Raw genomic sequence first — 6,946 nt, forward strand, 5'->3', positions numbered from 1 at the left:
TACATTAGGGTTAGTGTTTCAAACTAGGGTTTTACATTTGGGTTAGGGTTACAAACTAGGGTTTTTTATGAGGGTTAGGGTTTCAAACTAAGGTTTCACATTAGAGTTAGGATTTCAAACAGGGGTTTCAAATTAGGGTTAGGGTTTCAAACTAGGGTTTAACATTAGGGTTAGGGTTTCAAACTAGGGTTTCAAATTAGGGTTAGGGTTACAAACAAGGGGTTTTACATTAGGGTTAGGGTTTCAAACTAGGTTTTTACATTAGGGTTAGGGTTTCAAACTCGGGTTTAAAATAAGGGTTAGGGTTTCAAACTAGGGCTTTACATTAGGGTTAGGGTTTAAAACTAGGGTTTCAAATTAGGCTTAGGGTTTCAATCTAGGGTTTTGTTTTAGGGTTAGGGTTTCAAACAAGGGTTTTACATTAGGGTTAGGGTTTCAAACTATTGTTTTACATTAGGGTTAGGGTTTCAAACTAGGGTTTTACATTAGAATTAGGGTTACAAACTAGGGTTTTACATTAGGGTTAGGGTTTCAAACTAGGGTTTTACATTTGGGTTAGGGTTTCAAACTATGGTTTTACATTAGGGTTAGGGTTACAAACTAGGGTTTTACATTAGGGTTACGCTTTCAAACTAGGGTTTTACATTAGGGTAAGGGTTAAAAACTAGGGTTTCAAATTAGGGTTAGAGTTTCAAACTAGGGTTTTACATTAGGGTTACTGCTTCAAACTAGGGTTTTACATTAGGGTTAGGGTTTCAAACAAGGGTTTTACATTAGGGTTAGGGTTTCAAACTAGGGTTTAACATTAGGGTTAGGGTTCCAAACTAGGGTTTTACATTAGTGTTAAGGTTACAAACTAGGGTTTTACATTAGGGTTAGGGTTTCAAACTAGGGTTTCAAATTAGGGTTAGGGTTTCAAACTAGGGTTTCAAATTAGGGTTAGGGTTTTAAACTAGGGTTTATCATTAGGGTTAGGGTTTCAAACTAGGGTTTTACATTAGGGTTAGGGTTTCAAACTAGGCTTTCTAATTAGGGTTAGGGTTTTAAACTAGGGTTTATCATTAGGGTTAGGGTTTCAAACTAGGGTTTTACATTAGGGTTAGGTTTTCAAACTAGGGTTTCTAATTAGGGTTAGGGTTTCAAACTAGGGTTTTATATTAGGGTTAGGGTTTCAAACTAGGGTTTCAAATTAGGGTTAGGGTTTCAAACAAGGGTTTTACATTAGGGTTAGGGTTTCAAACAAGGGTTTTACATTAGGGTTAGGGTTTCAAAACAGGGGTTTTAAATTAGGGTTAGGGTTTCAAACTTGGGTTTTACATTAGGTTTAGGGTTTCAAACTAGGGTTTCAAATTAGGGTTTGGGTTTCAAATTGAGGTTTTACATTAGGATTAGGGTTACAAACTAGGGTTTCAAATTAGGGTTTGGGTTTCAAATTGAGGTTTTACATTAGGATTAGGGTTACAAACTAGGGTTTTACATTAGGGTTAGGGTTTCAAACTAGGGTTTCAAATTAGGTTTGGGGTTTCAAACTAGGGTTTTACATTAGGGTTAGGGTTTCAAACTAGGGTTTTACATTAGAGTTAGGGTTACAAACTAGGGTTTTACATTAGGGTTAGGGTTTCAAACTAGGGTTTTACATTAGGGTTAGGGTTTCAAACTGGGGTTTCAATTTAGTGTTAGGGTTTCAAACTAGGGTTTAACATTAGGGTTAATGCTTCAAACTAGGGTTTTACATTAGGGTTAGTGTTTCAAACTAGTGTTTTACATTAGGGTTAGTGCTTCAAACTAGGGTTTTACTTTAGGGTTAGGGTTTCAAACTAGAGTTTTACATTAGGGTTAGGGTTTCAAACTAGGGTTTTACATTAGGGTTAGGGTTTCAATCTAGGGTTTTACATTAGGGTTAAGGTTTCAAACTAGGGTTTTACATTAGGGTTAGTGTTTCAAACTAGGGTTTTACATTTGGGTTAGGGTTACAAACTAGGGTTTTTTATGAGGGTTAGGGTTTCAAACTAAGGTTTCACATTAGAGTTAGGATTTCAAACAGGGGTTTCAAATTAGGGTTAGGGTTTCAAACTAGGGTTTTACATTAAGGTTTGGGTTTCAAACTAGGGTTTAACATTAGGGTTAGGGTTTCAAACTAGGGTTTCAAATTAGGGTTAGGGTTACAAACAAGGGGTTTTACATTAGGGTTAGGGTTTCAAACTAGGGTTTTACATTAGGGTTAGGGTTTCAAACTCGGGTTTAAAATAAGGGTTAGGGTTTCAAACTAGGGCTTTACATTAGGGTTAGGGTTTAAAACTAGGGTTTCAAATTAGGCTTAGGGATTCAATCTAGGGTTTTGTTTTAGGGTTAGGGTTTCAAACAAGGGTTTTACATTAGGGTTAGGGTTTCAAACTATTGTTTTACATTAGGGTTAGGGTTTCAAACTAGGGTTTTACATTAGAGTTAGGGTTACAAACTAGGGTTTTACATTAGGGTTAGGGTTTCAAACTAGGGTTTTACATTAGGGTTAGGGTTTCAAACTATGGTTTTACATTAGGGTTAGACTTACAAACTAGGGTTTTACATTAGGGTTAGGGTTTCAAACTAGGGTTTTACCTTAGGGTTAGGGTTTCAAATTAGGGTTTAACATTAGGGTTAGCGTTTCAAACTAGTGTTTTACATTAGGGTTAATGCTTCAAACTAGGGTTTTACATTAGGGTTAGGGTTTTAAACTATGGTTTCAAATTAGATTTGGGGTTTCAAACTAGGGTTTTACATTAGGGTTAGGGTTTCAAACAAGGGTTTTACATTAGGGTTAGGGTTTCAAACTAGGGTTTAACATTAGGGTTAGGGTTCCAAACTAGGGTTTTACATTAGTGTTAAGGTTACAAACTAGGGTTTTACATTAGGGTTAGGGTTTCAAACTAGGGTTTCAAATTAGGGTTAGGGTTTCAAACTAGGGTTTCAAATTAGGGTTAGGGTTTTAAACTAGGGTTTATCATTAGGGTTAGGGTTTCAAACTAGGGTTTTACATTAGGGTTAGGGTTTCAAACTAGGCTTTCTAATTAGGGTTAGGGTTTTAAACTAGGGTTTATCATTAGGGTTAGGGTTTCAAACTAGGGTTTTACATTAGGGTTAGGTTTTCAAACTAGGGTTTCTAATTAGGGTTAGGGTTTCAAACTAGGGTTTTATATTAGGGTTAGGGTTTCAAACTAGGGTTTCAAATTATGGTTAGGGTTTCAAACAAGGGTTTTACATTAGGGTTAGGGTTTCAAACAAGGGTTTTACATTAGGGTTAGGGTTTCAAAACAGGGGTTTTAAATTAGGGTTAGGGTTTCAAACTTGGGTTTTACATTAGGTTTAGGGTTTCAAACTAGGGTTTCAAATTAGGGTTTGGGTTTCAAATTGAGGTTTTACATTAGGATTAGGGTTACAAACTAGGGTTTCAAATTAGGGTTTGGGTTTCAAATTGAGGTTTTACATTAGGATTAGGGTTACAAACTAGGGTTTTACATTAGGGTTAGGGTTTCAAACTAGGGTTTCAAATTAGGTTTGGGGTTTCAAACTAGGGTTTTACATTAGGGTTAGGGTTTCAAACTAGGGTTTTACATTAGAGTTAGGGTTACAAACTAGGGTTTTACATTAGGGTTAGGGTTTCAAACTAGGGTTTTACATTAGGGTTAGGGTTTCAAACTATGGTTTTACATTAGGGTTAGGGTTACAAACTAGGGTTTTACATTAGGGTTAGGGTTTCAAACTAGGGTTTTACATTAGGGTTAGGGTTTCAAACTGGGGTTTCAATTTAGTGTTAGGGTTTCAAACTAGGGTTTAACATTAGGGTTAATGCTTCAAACTAGGGTTTTACATTAGGGTTAGTGTTTCAAACTAGTGTTTTACATTAGGGTTAGTGCTTCAAACTAGGGTTTTACTTTAGGGTTAGGGTTTCAAACTAGAGTTTTACATTAGGGTTAGGGTTTCAAACTAGGGTTTTACATTAGGGTTAGGGTTTCAATCTAGGGTTTTACATTAGGGTTAAGGTTTCAAACTAGGGTTTTACATTAGGGTTAGTGTTTCAAACTAGGGTTTTACATTTGGGTTAGGGTTACAAACTAGGGTTTTTTATGAGGGTTAGGGTTTCAAACTAAGGTTTCACATTAGAGTTAGGATTTCAAACAGGGGTTTCAAATTAGGGTTAGGGTTTCAAACTAGGGTTTTACATTAAGGTTTGGGTTTCAAACTAGGGTTTAACATTAGGGTTAGGGTTTCAAACTAGGGTTTCAAATTAGGGTTAGGGTTACAAACAAGGGGTTTTACATTAGGGTTAGGGTTTCAAACTAGGGTTTTACATTAGGGTTAGGGTTTCAAACTCGGGTTTAAAATAAGGGTTAGGGTTTCAAACTAGGGCTTTACATTAGGGTTAGGGTTTAAAACTAGGGTTTCAAATTAGGCTTAGGGATTCAATCTAGGGTTTTGTTTTAGGGTTAGGGTTTCAAACAAGGGTTTTACATTAGGGTTAGGGTTTCAAACTATTGTTTTACATTAGGGTTAGGGTTTCAAACTAGGGTTTTACATTAGAGTTAGGGTTACAAACTAGGGTTTTACATTAGGGTTAGGGTTTCAAACTAGGGTTTTACATTAGGGTTAGGGTTTCAAACTATGGTTTTACATTAGGGTTAGACTTACAAACTAGGGTTTTACATTAGGGTTAGGGTTTCAAACTAGGGTTTTACCTTAGGGTTAGGGTTTCAAATTAGGGTTTAACATTAGGGTTAGCGTTTCAAACTAGTGTTTTACATTAGGGTTAATGCTTCAAACTAGGGTTTTACATTAGGGTTAGGGTTTTAAACTATGGTTTAACGTTAGGGTTAGGGTTTCAAACTAGGGTTTTACATTAGGGTTAATGCTTCAAACTAGGGTTTTACATTAGGGTTACGCTTTCAAACTAGGGTTTTACATTAGGGTTAGGGTTTCAAACTAGGGTTTCAAATTAGGGTTAGAGTTTCAAACTAGGGTTTTACATTAGGGTTACTGCTTCAAACTAGGGTTTTACATTAGGGTTAGGGTTTCAAACAAGGGTTTTACATTAGGGTTAGGGTTTCAAACTAGGGTTTAACATTAGGGTTAGGGTTCCAAACTAGGGTTTTACATTAGTGTTAAGGTTACAAACTAGGGTTTTACATTAGGGTTAGGGTTTCAAACTAGGGTTTCAAATTAGGGTTAGGGTTTCAAACTAGGGTTTCAAATTAGGGTTGGGGTTTTAAACTAGGGTTTATCATTAGGGTTAGGGTTTCAAACTAGGCTTTCTAATTAGGGTTAGGGTTTTAAACTAGGGTTTATCATTAGGGTTAGGGTTTCAAACTAGGGTTTTACATTAGGGTTAGGTTTTCAAACTAGGGTTTCTAATTAGGGTTAGGGTTTCAAACTAGGGTTTTATATTAGGGTTAGGGTTTCAAACTAGGGTTTCAAATTAGGGTTAGGGTTTCAAACAAGGGTTTTACATTAGGGTTAGGGTTTCAAACAAGGGTTTTACATTAGGGTTAGGGTTTCAAAACAGGGGTTTTAAATTAGGGTTAGGGTTTCAAACTTGGGTTTTACATTAGGTTTAGGGTTTCAAACTAGGGTTTCAAATTAGGGTTTGGGTTTCAAATTGAGGTTTTACATTTGGATTAGGGTTACAAACTAGGGTTTTACATTAGGGTTAGGGTTTCAAAATAGGGTTTTACATTAGGGTTAGGGTCTCAAAATAGGGTTTAACATTAGGGTTAGGGTTTCAAACTAGGGTTTCAAATTAGGGTTAGGGTTGCAAACTAGGGTTTTACATTAGCGCTAGGGTTTCAAACTAGGGTTTCAAATTAGGTTTGGAGTTTCAAACTAGGGTTTTACATTAGGGTTAGGGTTTCAAACTAGGGTTTTACATTAGGGTTAGGGTTTCAAAATAGGGTTTTACATTAGGGTTAGGGTTTCAAAATAGGGTTTAACATTAGGGTTAGGGTTTCAAACTAGGGTTTCAAATTAGGGTTAGGGTTGCAAACTATGGTTTTACATTAGCGCTAGGGTTTCAAACTCGGGTTTCAAATTAGGGGTAGGGTTTCAAACTAGGGTTTTACATTACGGTTAGGGTTTCAAACTAGGGTTTAACGTTAGGGTTAGGGTTTCAAACTAGGGTTTTACATTAGGGTTAGGGTTTCAAACTAGGGTTTCAAATTAGGGTTAGGGTTTCAAACTAGGGTTTTACATTAGGGTTAGGGTTTCAAACTAGGGTTTTACATTAGGGTTAGGGTTTCACACTAAGGTTTTACATTAGGGTTAGGGTTACAAACTAGGGTTTTACATTAGGGTTAGGGTTTCAAACTAGGGTTTCACATTAGAGTTAGGATTTCAAACAGGGGTTTCAAATTAGGGTTAGGGTTTCAAACAAGGGTTTCAAATTAGGGTTAGGGTTTCAAACTAGGGTTTTACATTAGGGTTAGGGTTTCAAACTAGGGTTTAACATTCGGGTTAGGGTTTCAAACTAGGGTTTCAAATTAGGGTTAGGGTTACAAACAAGGGGTTTTACATTAGGGTTAGGGTTTCAAACTAGGGTTTCAAATTAGGGTTAGGGTTTCAAACTAGGGTTTTACATTAGGGTTAGGGTTTCAAACTAGGGTTTAACATTAGGGTTAGGGTTTCAAACTAGGGTTTCAAATTAGGGTTAGGGTTACAAACAAGGGGTTTTACATTAGGGTTAGGGTTTCAAACTAGGGTTTAACATTAGGGTTAGGGTTTCAAACTTGGGTTTAAAATTAGGGTTAGGGTTTCAAACAAGGGTTTTACATTAGGGTTAGGGTTTCAAACTAGGGTTTTACATTAGGGTTAGGGTTTCAAACTAGGGTTTTACATTAGAGTTAGGGTTACAAACTACGGTTTTACATTAGGGTTAGGGTTTCAAACTAGGGTTTTACATTAGGGTTAGGGTTTCAAACTA

The sequence above is a fragment of the Vanacampus margaritifer genome, chromosome 5 (assembly GCF_051991255.1).
Source record: "Vanacampus margaritifer isolate UIUO_Vmar chromosome 5, RoL_Vmar_1.0, whole genome shotgun sequence".
Lineage (NCBI taxonomy): Eukaryota > Metazoa > Chordata > Actinopteri > Syngnathiformes > Syngnathidae > Vanacampus > Vanacampus margaritifer.